Source organism: Macrotis lagotis, chromosome X (assembly GCF_037893015.1).
Source record: "Macrotis lagotis isolate mMagLag1 chromosome X, bilby.v1.9.chrom.fasta, whole genome shotgun sequence".
In the NCBI taxonomy this organism is placed as follows: Eukaryota; Metazoa; Chordata; class Mammalia; order Peramelemorphia; family Peramelidae; genus Macrotis; species Macrotis lagotis.
In genome coordinates, this window is record NC_133666.1 from 680,863,290 (window position 1) to 680,876,990 (window position 13,701).

The following is a 13,701-nucleotide window of genomic DNA, read 5'->3' on the forward strand; positions in this document are numbered from 1 at the left end:
ACAAGTGAGGAAAGAGAAGATAAAAAGCAAAGCAAATATTTAAAAGGTGGAAACTTGGCAGGAGGGAAAGAAGTGTATTTAGTCTGGGAAAAGATCAAGGGGATGTAATTAAGAAAAGGCAAGGTGGGGACTTGACCATGGGTTATCCTTCCTTCCCAGGAGGCCAAGGGAATGGGAAATACCTCCTTTCTTGAAAAACTTAGCTTCAGTGAATTAGAGCATAGTGTTGGCAAGAGCAAGGTCAGGATTTGGATACCCTTTTGTGCTTGGCATTTCACTCTCTTCCATGGCTCTGGGTCATATTATTGATCCTGCCCTGCCATCTTTGAAAGGTGTCCTCAGGGCTCTAGGAGTAGAGTGGGGAACTATCAACAGGTCCCTGCTTCTGCAAACAGCAAGCTAGCAAAGATAGCACAATGGATAGACAGTTGGACTTGCAAATGGGGAAACAGCTTTCTCGTCTATAAAATGACAAAAATTCTAGCTAGGGTCAGTGTGTGTAAAATGCTTTGCAAACTTTAGAGTACTATATTATTTTATTACTGTCACTTGATAATGCAGTTCTTATGTTACTAGTGATTTATGTTTAAATTAGGTGGGTAGAGTATTCCGGAGTGGTCCTTCCCCAGGACTTTGAGGATAGATGTATAGGAGTGACAAAAGGTCTCTACTCTCCCATGACCAAGATTATTTCTGGATCTTGAACAAATAATTTAACTTAGGAAAGTGAATATCAAGTAACAGCAGGGAGGCAAGACCTGGGAGAAGTTGGGGGAGAGGGAAGAGAAATGGGAGAAAAAGCATCATATTGGGAGTTTGGAAGCCAAGAGGCAACATGGGGTATACAAATCACTAGATATGGAGTCAAGAAGCACTGTTTAGATTCTACCACAGATACCAGCTGTGTGACCTTGGGCAAATCACTTACTCTCCATCTACCTCAGTTTCTCACCTGTCAAAGGGGCTTGGATATGATAGCCTCTGAGAGGGTCCTGCCAGTTCTAGACTTTAAATCCATGTGATCTGCTAAGTGAGCAGCTGCTAGTGACCTCCTTGCCTGAACCTTTTCATTCTTCCCTTCTTGTAAACACATAAAGCCCCTGGGGCCTCTAGGTTACCTGCCAGTAATTTCACTTAAGCCTCATTAGAGTAACTGGGCACTACTTTCCCCATCAATTACCACCACCTGAGCATGGGAGGCTTCTGGGCCTGGATTTTCCAAGTGCTTGAATTAATGGATTTATTTGTTGAGTTTATATGAAATTTAAAGGCCAGAATAGTTAGCCAGGAAAAAGGGTTGGTTTTTGTTTATTTGTTTTTAATTTCTCTCTGTTAAGCAAAGTTCCATTAAAGAGTCTGAAAAATGGTAAGTCAATAAAGTATCAACTATTTTAGTGGCAGTGGAGAGAGTGCTGGGTCTGGAGTCAGGAAGACCTTAGTTCAGATGTGGTCCCTAAGACTTATTAGCTGTGAGACCCTAAACAAACTCATCTGTAAAAATAGGTTGTTAGGATCAAATGAGATAATATTTCTGTCTGACTTCAGAAACTGTGACCCTGGGTAAGTTACTTAACCTTTTTTGCCTCAGTTTCCTTATCTGTAAAATGAGCTGGAAAGGGAAATAAATGGTAAATCACTGACATTTTTGCCAAGAAAATTCCAAATCGAATCACAAAAGGTTGAACACAATTGCAAGTTGACTCATTAACAACAAAGGTGCACATGGCTACCTTCTCCAAGAAGCTTGTATCTGGTTCTTGTCCTTCATTACTGAAGAAGACCAAAACAGCATCACACATTTCTCAGGTCTCCCCAAAAGGGAAATAGAATGGAACTCAATGCACAATATGAGTCAAGTATGGGAGAGCTATTTATTTCCTACCCACAAAAGGAATTCTTAAAGACTCAAAAGGCTCACCCCCACATTAATAAGAGTTAAACAATTGATAACTCAAAATTTCTAATTGCTTTTGCAATCTGGCAAAAGGTTGAATCAACACATCAGAACATAAAGAAGTCTATGGGACTATCCACCAGGACTCCACATTTCACCTCAATGCTGCACTCATCTTCTCATGGCCTATGTGTTCTTATAAGCTTGGGTTGAGTTGAGTTTATCTTCTGGATAATGTACACCTCGTCTCAATGAGATGATATTTGCAAAGCATTTAACATAGTGCCAGGAACTTGTCAAAAACACAAGATAGCCTCAGATTCTGTAGCCACAAATGCCATTTGGGCACCTGTATTAATGAAGAATTAAACAGAAAAGAGATTGCCCTAAACCTATGATCAAGCTCACCTAAGAAAGACATGGACTTTAGCTACCATGTTCTGATGGCCGTATGGAGGCCAGGGTGGGCAAATAGAATGAGTTGGCTTTCCTTCCCCCTCATAGCAAATGACTTGAAATGGTCCTTATTCAACTAGAAGCCAAGAAGAGAAGAGAGCCAGAGGAAAGGTCACTGTCATTTTCAAGGTTGACCCAGTCATCAGCTCATTCTGCTCAGTGTACACTAAGGAGGTGATTCCTCATTTCAGAACTGAATCACAAGTTTGGTTGACCAGAAGCATCCAAGTGCAGATGGATGGAAAAAAAAGAAGAGAGAGTTTGGTGAATTTCTTATTCACCATTCCCTTGTTTCTCCACTGACTACCTATGGGTGTGATCTTTGGAGGTCATATCTCTCTGAATTGGTTGCCTCCTCTGTAATGACCTTCCCAGTACCTTTCTAAGTCTTTATGACTTTATGTCATTAGGAGCCTTGAGGAGAATGGTTGTATAGGTGTTCATAGTTGGTCATCCCATAAGTATCTCATAGATTTTAAAGTAAAAAAGTAGCCAATGTAATACCCTCCTTTGACAATGGATGTAGCTGACCCTGACAAGGAGCAGCACTTTTCCAAGATCATTGCTTATACAGTGGGTTCAAATCCGCCTAATCACAGATTCCTCCTGTTACTACTGCTCTTGCCAGCTGGGGCCAAGCAAAACAAAGCTGATCCCTCTGTCACAAGATAGCCTTTAAGACCCTTGAAGAAAGTTTTCCTGTGTTTGCTAAATCTTCTCTTTTCCAGGCTAATTCCTTGTTCTTTCCATTGCCCCCCCCCCATGACTGCATCTTGATGACTTTCATCCCTCTGGTCTTCTCCTCTGGATACTCTCCAGTCTATCCATGACGTTCCTTTGTTCCAAACACAGTATTTCAGAAGGCAGAATTCAATGGAACAATAAATTGGTCCATTATAATCAAGCATTTGCAAAGAAACTATGGTTTTCCAAGCACTATTAGATGCTGGGGGTACACATATGAAAAAAAGAGATAGTCCTAGTTTCATGAATTTGCATCCCCTTTCCTGTCCTGGATGCCACGTCTCCTATAATGTAGTTTACCTATGGTTGTGTTAGTTTTTGAGGCACTAACATACTGAACGGCTGTTGAGTCATTCTATCAAAACCCCTAGATGCTGAGATGGTATCTAGACTCTACTGTCTTGCACTGGTAAAACTGATTGATTGATCTAGAAAACTCTACATTTGTACCCATTCAATTTCAACTTATTATTTCCATCCTAATTGAACTATGGAGATATTTTCTCCCCCCGCTCTGACTCTGCCATCCAGTGTGTGAGAGTCTTCTCAACTTTGTGCCATCTGCTAACTTGATAAACATTCCGCCTGAACCTCTATCCAAGTATTTGCTAGATCCAGATCCTTGGGGCACTCCGCTAGAGCCCTCTCTCCAAGCCGACATCAAACCATTAATGACTGTGGTGGGAATTCAGTCATTCAGTCAATTATAAATCCACCTATTGTTTTACCCACATCTCTCCATCTTGTCCCCAAGAATGTCATGAGAAAAAGCAGTTCATTAAAATGTCAGCAAACTACATCTACACAGTTCTATTATTTTATAGATTCATAACTTTGTCAAGAAAGGAGATGAAGTTAGTCATATTCTGAAGGGGTAGTAGACAGAGGCCTTCTTCACAAAACTTGAGAATTGCAAGAGATATTGGCAACCATCTAGTCCAATTCATACACAAAGGGAATCATTACTCTAGCATACCCAATGAGTAGCCATTCAGCTTATACCTGAAGACATTCAAGGAAGGGAAATCATGTACGTCTTTAGGCATATGATCCCATTTTGGGACAGTTCTAATAGATTAGCAGTTTTTCCTAACATCCAGGCTCAATTGGATTCTTTTTTTGCAGCTGGTTCTCTTCCCTCCTCCATATGTCAGTTCTTTCAATTATTCCAGATATGTATCCCCAAGTCTTCTCTTCCCTAGGCTAAGCATTCCCAGTTCCTCAAACCAGTTTGCATTTAGCATGGACCCCAAATTCTTTATCATCCTGGTTGATAAAATGCTCTTCTGAATATAGAGTTGAGAATAATACCTAGAACCGTTAGAAACCAACCAACAAGTAAGTTTGGAACTCCATTCAGAAGCTATGTAGTCTAATACACAGCTGCTTCCCAGACTATGTCACAATCCCTTTAAAGAGAGAGCTGTCCATGTTGAAGTCCTGATTCCAAACATGTTCTTCTTTGGACTTTAATCCTATTTTTTTGTTTATTTGTTTAGGTATTGGGTTTTTTTTAATGAATGAATACCTAATGGTGAATAGCAGGCAATATGAAATGAATCATAGAGGTATTCAGCAGCAAATTCAGATCAGAGTAGCTAGGAGGAGAGAGGGAGAATAGGATGAATCTTTAACGGCTAGCATGGTTATCATCACATTCCCCCTCATTCAAATCAATTCACTGGCATTTATGGAGCTTCCTATGTACCAGATACTGTGCTATACCAGATGAAACAATGGATGTAAAGTATTTTTCAAATGTTGCAGTACTCTAAGAATGAGAGCTATCCCATGTTACGAATAGCCAGGATAATTTGATGAGAGGATAATAACTCTAGCTCCAGAATGGAATCTCAGAGGCCAATGTGTTCCATGCCTTCATTTAACAGATGAGCAAACTGAGGCTTTCATTGTGCAATAGATTGCCCAAGGTCACACAGGCAGCAATAGAAAGAGGGAGGATATGAAGTGGATCCTTGGATGCTAAAGTGAATAAGTTTTCCACCATACCAGACTGCCTCCCCTAATCTCTTATTCCATAGAATCACAACTTTAAAGTCAGAAGGAATCTTAGAGGTCATCAGGTCAAAGAGCCTCATTCTTCAAATAAGGAAACTGAGACACAGAAAGGGGTCGTGATTGGCTGAAGCTTATTCATGATCCTTCCAAAATGTACCCTTAACTCCTCCATCATTCACCCAGTATTCCTAGAAAATGTCCTTCAATGTACATCATTAGGGCACAGTTGAATCTAATAGCTATTTTAGATTTCTCAATATTTATCAATGAATAATGAAAAGAGAGCAGGAGATAAGAGAAACTTGTGCCACTGGCAAGCCTTGTGAGCCTTAGTTTCCTTTGTAGTATTTTGTGGTATTATAACCCCAGCAGTACCTAAATCACTAGGTTGTGGGGAGAAACAGAGAGACAGAAAGAGAACCAGAAACAAAGAGAGACAGAGATAGAAACAGAGAGAATATGTCTTCAAAATGTCTTGAAACCTTTAAAAGATGTAGAAATCTCAGATTTGATAACCTTATTCCAAGCCAGGGCAAAGTTAACCCAGCCGCTAGCAACAATCTATATTCTGATGGTTGTGGAGTTTGGATGAACTGCCAAGTTCAGCCCGAGGCTCTTCATTAAATTGTCTAACATCTAAACATATCCTTTGACCTACAGATACTTGGGCAGGGAATGGGTAGCAAGAGGAGACAGGGGGAGAAGGTGGAGACAGGAGAAGAAGTTTTCGAAATTCCTTTGAGATTTTGGGAATTCATGTATGTTTCCCTTCCAGGAATAGAGGACCAGATCCCATTGTTGTTTTTTGTTTGTTTGTTTCCCACAGGTCTTTCTCCAAGAAGAGAAGACACAGGTAAGAATCTGTTTAAGTTTTTGCTGCTTCTTTGTTCCTTGAAGCCTAAATATCATTACTGGCTCCCTTGGGACTCAGAATAACTGTGGGGGAGGGAGTCAACGGTATGAAGTTTGTGCTTCACTTTTTCATCTTTAAAGTGAGCAGGTTAAAGGGGGAAATAGTTGGAATCGATGATCTTATGATCCCTTCCATCTCTGATATTCTGTGATTCTATTGGACAGCTTGGTAGAGTAGAATGGGCATTAGACTCAGAGGTTCTGAATTCTGTCTCTGCTACTTACTTTCCCTCTCTGGCCTCAGTTTACTAATCTGTGAAGTAGCTGACTTCTAAGCTCCTTTGCAGCTCTAGAGATTTCATCACATATTGAATAGGGCACTGAATTTGGAGTCAGGAAGACCTGGTTTTCAATCCTGCCTCTGACACTTGCTAGGTGTGTGACACTGTACAAGTCTCAGACTTGCCTTATCTTAAAATTAGCTCAGAATCCATGCTCCTGTGATTCTAATTGGAAGGCCAGCCAGGGACCGCCTCTCTCGGCTACTTCCCACATTCCAAATGTTCAGTATCACTTAGACACAGTCTCCATCCAATCCCTCTCCTTGGAAACCTTGCGTCATCAGTATGTTTGTTTTTCCACTTGATAAACCTCGGGCTGGGCACCACAAGGTTTCAGTCGAATGCCAGCCTGGTCTACGAGAAGCTAGGGCACTGATGATCAGACTTAATTCATTATAGTCCCACCCAAAGGACACCTACTCTTCCCTTAGGTTCAAAGATGTATGAATAGTAGAAGAGAAGGACTGGAGTCAAATTCCTGAATCAAGGATTGTCGATCTTTGAGTTCAAGCCTAGGAAGCCCAACTTGGCACCCCTCTCCTTCTACCCCCCACTGACAAGGCTGATATTCATAATTAGTGGCAAATGGGGAGCTAAGAGAAATTTTGGGATGAGGAGCATCTGGGATGAGTAGAATTCTCAACTGGCTTAGTTCCAATGGAACTTGCAACTCATGAGCTGGCAATCTCCAAAGGTCTTCCCCACATTACTTGGAAGCATTCAAGTAAATGGGATGAATTGAGTCCTAATAATGGAGGGTTATGGAAAACTGGTCTCCTTTCCTCCTGAGGCAAGACTGGTTTGAGACAACACCAATAGAGAAGCCCCCCTGTAATATAATCAATCTCTCTCTCTCTCTCTCTCTCTCTCTCTCTCTCTCTCTCTCTCTCTGTCTCTCTCTCTCTGTCTCTCTCTGTCTCTCTCTCTCTGTCTCTCTCTGTCTCTGTCTCTCTGTCTCTCTCTCTCTCTGTCTCTCTCTCTCTCTGTCTCTCTCTGTCTCTGTCTCTCTCTGTCTCTGTCTCTCTGTCTCTCTCTTTCTCTCTCTCTCTCTCTCTCTCTCTCTCACACACACACACACACACACACACCCCTCCCTAAGCATATTTCAACCATTCCATTGGATTATAATAGCCAACAGGGTCAACTGAATCCATATATTGACTTTCCAACTTCCTACCAAGTGACTTTGGACAAGTCACTTAACTTTGCTAGGCCTCTGGTTCCTCTACTGTAAAATGAAGAAGGTGAGTCATTATGACCTCAAATGTCCTTTCAGATCTTCATCTACAAACCTATGATTTCTTTAGGTTCCGTGGGCCCAAATGGTCCACTGTTGCCTTCTCCTTCCATCATTCTATCTCTTATCCATTCAACAAGAATTCAGATGCAATTCCATTCAGTTAAGCAAACATGTATAAGTGCCTACTGTGTGTCAAATTCTTTAATGGGCACTGCAGATACATGTCAAAAAATTAAACTGTGCCTTCCCTCAAGGATCTTACATTCTACTCTCCACCATCATAAAAAATAGAACAGACAAGGACTCATCTAGGATGATCTAAAGTTACTTACCCAGGAAGCCAACCCCACTAGGATTTATCAGGCACAATTGTGGCTGGGGTCTGCATGAACCATTTCCTCCTCTCTTTTCATCAAACTCAAAATTAAACAGTAGGAACCATAGGTTAGTGGAAAGAACATTCTGTGCTTAGAATAAGGAGATATGGGTTCAAATCCCAGATCTATTTCCTAAGTGACCTTGGGCAAATAAATTACTTCTCAGAACTCTAAAGTAGGGATGATAATTCATAAACTCAAATGATTGTTGTATATCAATAAAAATGCGTTTATTAAGGGCCTGACGTTTTTCAGACACCAAATTAAGCATACAGCTTAAAAAGAAAGGCAGAAGACAGTCTCTGTATTCAAAGAGTTCACAGTCTAATGAGGGTAGGGATGAGGGACAGACATCAAACAACTATACACATACACGTTTAAATAGGATATGATTCAGAAGGAATGAATGAGGGTTGGGAGAGGAGAGACAAGAAAAGCCTCTTGAGGAAAGTGGGATTTGAGTTGTCTTAAAGGAAGCCATGGAATCTAAGAGGTGGGAGTAAGGAGGGAGAGCATTCTAGGCTACTGTGCAAAGATGTGGAGGTGGACAATGATGGGCTGTATGCTAGGGACAACTAAAAGGCTAATGTTGCTAGATAATGGAATAAGAGGAGAGGTGGAAAGTATAAGACGTTTCACAGGTAAGAAGGGGCCAGTTTAAGGAGGTCTTAAAGAAGCAAATAGAGCATTTTATAGTTGATCCCAGAAGCCATAGGGAGCCATGGGACTCTTTGGGGGAGGGAAGAGGAAAAGTGGTCAGCCCTGGAATTTTAGAAGATCACTTTAGTAGCTGAAAAGAAGATAGACTGGAGTAAAGGGAGACTTAAGGCAGGTACACCTACCAGGTGTGAAGTAATGAGGGCCTGTGCCAGGAGGAGGGCACTATCAGAAAATAAGACATGCAATCCTCAGGAGTATGAACTGAATCTCAGATTTCATTGATAAAAGTAACCCTCTAGATGAGGAAGATCCTTCAGCCCACTCTTTGTAAACTATAATCAGAGAACTTTCTAGAACATTAAGAAGTTGTGACTTGCCCAGATCCACAAAGCCAGTATATCCGAGGAAGACCCAGGTCTTCCTGGTTCCAAGGCTAACTTTTCTCCTGGCCACAATGCCTCTCCAAATTTAAGGTGTTATAGAACTGTGAGTCATCAGCATCATGGTTATTCACTAAGAGATGTAAAAGGGCAGCTAGGTGATGCCACACTTCATACAGCACCAGACCTAGAGCCAGGAAGACTCATCTTCCTGGGTTCAAATTTGACAGACCCTGGGCAAGTCACTTTATACTGTTTGCCTCAATTTCCTTATCAGTAAAATGAATTGAAGAAGGAAATGGCAAACTACTCCAGTATCTCTGCCAAGAAGTCCCCAAATGGGGTCACAGAGAATCAGACATATCTGAAAAATAACAATGGCAAAATATCTACCTGTCCATTGTGAACTCCCCACATTCCCCATAACCCATCCCTCCTCTCTATCACTCCAAGGACCAATCAACCTCATATAAATGAGCAACCTTCTTATTTTGAGAGACCTTGAATAAAGGGACACATAAGAGTGGACAGTCATAATTGCTCCTCAAAGTTCCATTTTTCACTTCTCTTTCCCTGGTTATTCTGGAAGGAAAACATCCTGAGAGTAAGGAGTCTCTGGGAAGATTCCCAGAGAAGGCAAAAGAACATGAGATAATCATCCAATACAGCCTAAGAGCACAGACCCTCCTTTATCAGTGTTTCTCACGCAAATACAAAATTATTCAGGGGTTAACAGGATGAAAAAGAATGAGAAAATTCTCAGCTCAAACTCGGGGTCTTTTGTGAGTTTGGAAGACAAAGGATGCTTAGGGATCGAGGGAGGAGAACTCCATGCCCATGGAGTATTGACTCCATTCCAGTGATTTCTGACCCACTAATTCCTGCATTTTGGGCCCTCTCCTCCAGTTACAATATTTTTTGATTCCCTACCCTCATACCTTCCTCAAGATTCATTTACCCAAATGTTTTCTTTTATTCCCATTGCCATCCTACCCCAAATCCCATTCAAAAAGTGATTCCAACTACTGTCTGGGGAAGAAAGGGGGTCAGAATTTTACACTGTGAGGGCTTGGAGGGACCTTAGGAAAAGGAATGGAACTGAAAAATGGAAGAAAAATTTTGAACACAGAATGCTAATGCTAAGAGAGATCAGAGAGCAGAATGTCAAAGATGGGATAGTAGAAGACCGAATTCAAAAGCTGAATGGAACCTTGGAAAATAAAATGTCAGAGCTGGTAAGAACCTTAGAACAGGGAATGTCAGGACTGGGAGAGAATTTAGAACAGAGAATTCAGAGTAAGGCAACATCAGTACTAGAAGAAGCCTTAGAATAGGGAATGTCAGAGCTAGGAAGGATCTTAAAACAGAGAATTCAGAGAAAGGAGGACGTTTAGAATTCATTGTCAGAACTGGAGAGGCTTTGAGACATGAACTATCAGAACAGGGCATGTTCTTAGAGAAAAACTAATCTAAAATATCTCTCTTGGCAAGCACTGATCTGTACCCCAAGTTATCTGATTTTTCATATAGTGGTTTTTGTTTGATGATGGTGGTTTTCCCACCCCCACCCCCACTTCCCCTTTGTGAATGATAAGAACAGAGCTGCAGGAAGCTTGGCATCATCCAATAACCCTGGCACCCTTAAGCCCAGTCTTTCCTGCAGAGTTTTCCCCTGGGATTCCATGCATTTCCCCTCACCTCCTGGGCTACCATCTGCCTCCACCCACATTAACTCTGTGCTAGTCCCTACTACTGTGTGCAGTGCTGCCTGAGATAATTTGACCTTTGTTAAAGAGGCTTTTCCTTGATTTTGCTTTTTTCTCTCTCTACTATTCTTACTATGTCTCCAGTTCCTTCAGTCAATAGACCCACCCCCTTCATTACTCTCAAGTTGGAGACTTAGTGCCAAGAGACCTGAGTTCGAATCCCAGTGCTTCTACTTAAGCCCAGGGCAACTTTGAACATGTCACTTCACTTCTCTCTCTATTTTTTTTAAAAACTCTAAGGCAAGGAGAATAGAATCTGTCCAATCCTACATCTATAATCCTTTGAATTCATCCAAAAAAAGATCCAAAGCCCTGCTCTTTCTCAGTGTAACAGTAACCATAACAATAACAGCACCTTCAAAATCCATGGAAGATAATTTTTCTAGATTTGTTAAGATGATGCGGATCATAGTCCAAAAAAAGCATGAATTGAGAATCTAAGTCTTGACTTCCAACTCTGCCTCTGTTTTAGCTCTCTGGGAGTTTTTTCCTTTCTTGCCTCAGTTTCCTTATCTGCAAAATGAAGGAAATGAATTAGGCCATCTCAAAAGATTTCTCCCAATTCCAAATCCTATCATCTTCTGGTACTCCAGAGCAAAAGGAAAAGAGGAAAAAAAATGTTACTCAATGACTAGGAGCCACTCTGTTCCCAGAAAGCCTTGGTCTGACTTCCTCGGCCAGTTCTATGAGCATGTGGATTTTGAGGAAAGGAGTTTGAATGAGATGGCTAGTTTCATAGATTCATAATCAATGAATGACTGGATACACAGTATTGTAGTGAGTAGCATTTTCTTGGGTTTCTGATAAGGTTTGGTCATAATGTATTCCTGACTATTTTGTGAAATAACTGTAGCTGAAGCTGCCTCTGGAGATAGAGGGGGCACTCTCTAGTGTTTGACAGAGGGGGCAACTCGGTGGAGTAGTGGATAGAGTACAAGACCTGGACTTAGGAAGACCTGAGTTCAAATCCAGTTTCAGACGCTTACTAGTTCTCTGACCCCAGGCAAATCATTTCACCCTGTTTGCCTTGATTTCCTCATCTGTAAAATGAGGCGGAGTAGGAAATAACAAACTACTTCAATATCTTTGCCAAGAAAGCCCCAAATGGGGTCACAGAGAATTAGACACAACTAAAATGACTGGTCAGCAACACTAATTTGACAAATCCTCCTAACTATTCTCATAAGAAAAACAAAAGTAGGTCAGGGAGTTGCTAGGTTAGGTGGGTTAGAACTTTCTGAATGACTCAGCCTGAGTCACTGATGGTCCTGCGTTAACTTGGAAAAAGGTCTACAGTGGAGTGCCCCAGGGAACCACATAGTTTAACATTTTTATCAGTTCCTGAGAAAAGGATGTAATCCGTATCCTTGACACATTTGCCAATGACAAACAGTTGGGTGGAATGGCTAACACAATGGATGACAGAATCAGGGTTCTAAAACATCTTGGCAGGCCAGAATCTTTGGTGAAATATAATAAAATGAAAATTGAAAAGACAGGAATGTAAACTCTCCTCTTGAGTTTTAAAAGGGCAAGATGGAGGGTGGGATTCCTAGGAAACAGTTGTTGCTTTTGTCTGGTAGTCGTTTGGTTGGTTGGTTTTTTAAAAGATCTGGGAAATGGAGAGTTAATGATTTTGAAGTTTCATGAATAACAGTGTAAAATGTCAGCCAAGAAAGTGAATGAGTTTATTCTGTATTCAGTGCTCAGGACTAGGGTGGTGATAAGTTTTCTGTACTCTGCCATAATTAGATCCCACCTGGAATAGTACATTTAGTCCTAGGGACCTGTCACATTTTGGGGAGGATGCTGACAAGTTGGAGAATGTCCAGAGGATGATGACCAAGATGGAGGAGTTCTTCAAGTTCCTGCCATATGAAAGAAAATTTATCTTTGTGCTGTGAAACAGCTAAACCTGTTTATTGAAAATTCAAGTGGGTTACTTCCAGAGATAAGGGTTTCTTCCACAATCTTGGCCTTAAGGAAAAAAACAGTTAAGGACTTGCCAAAAGATGCTATAGCAGGAATTGTGATTGAGTTTGTCATTAGACTCAATAGATTTAAGGCCTCTTCTAGCTTGAAGATGTTTCAGCATGTCCAGTTCTTCCTTCTCCCTGGAGACTTGATTGACACTTATTAGGAAAGTTATAGAGATTTTCATAAGTCCATGGGTTGAGCTAGATGGTGACTGAGGTCCCTTTTAATTCAAAACTCTGAGGATTCGATAAATTGGATGTACATGCGGTGCCTGTACTTATAATTTAGCCTAGTCATTCAGATAGCAAACCTTTGCAACAGAAGGTCTTTGGGAACTCCTCAAACCAGGAGACCTTGTTCCCAGGACTTGGATGTATATCCTCACTTAACCACTTACTTGCTGTGGGATCATGGACAAAACACTCCCCTCCTCTCATCCTCTATTTTAAGTGAGAAAGTTGGACTCAGTAATTTTCAAGATCCTGAGGTTTTATCTTCTGCCAGTATCTCTGGTTGACCATTTTAGCAGAAATAAGGAGTAGAGTAACAGACTTGAATAAAAATCAGAATCACAGAAGCTCAGAATTGGAAGAGATACTAGAAGTCATGGAATCCAATTCATGTCTTAACAGGAATTCCTTCCACTGTCCCATCTTGGTCTTGGGCCATGATTGGTTTATAATTCTACTTAACAAACCTATATTAAATGTTTAATATATAGAAAATCCAACAATGATGACAAAGTTGCCAATCTTGAGTAACATGTCAGAGGCCACAGGCCCAACCACCTCAAGCATTTTAATGTTTTGAGATTCTATTATTTGTAAGCATGCAACATCTTCCAATTAATTAGCTATTTCTTGTTTAGTTCCTCAAGCCCCAAAGGCAAAAGAAAGAAAGAAAGAAAACATCAGAAACAGTAAGTAAAACTGAATGAAACCATCCAGGTTGAGATGGTGGGTAGAGCTCTTATGGAAATGAGGTCCTTTTGGTTT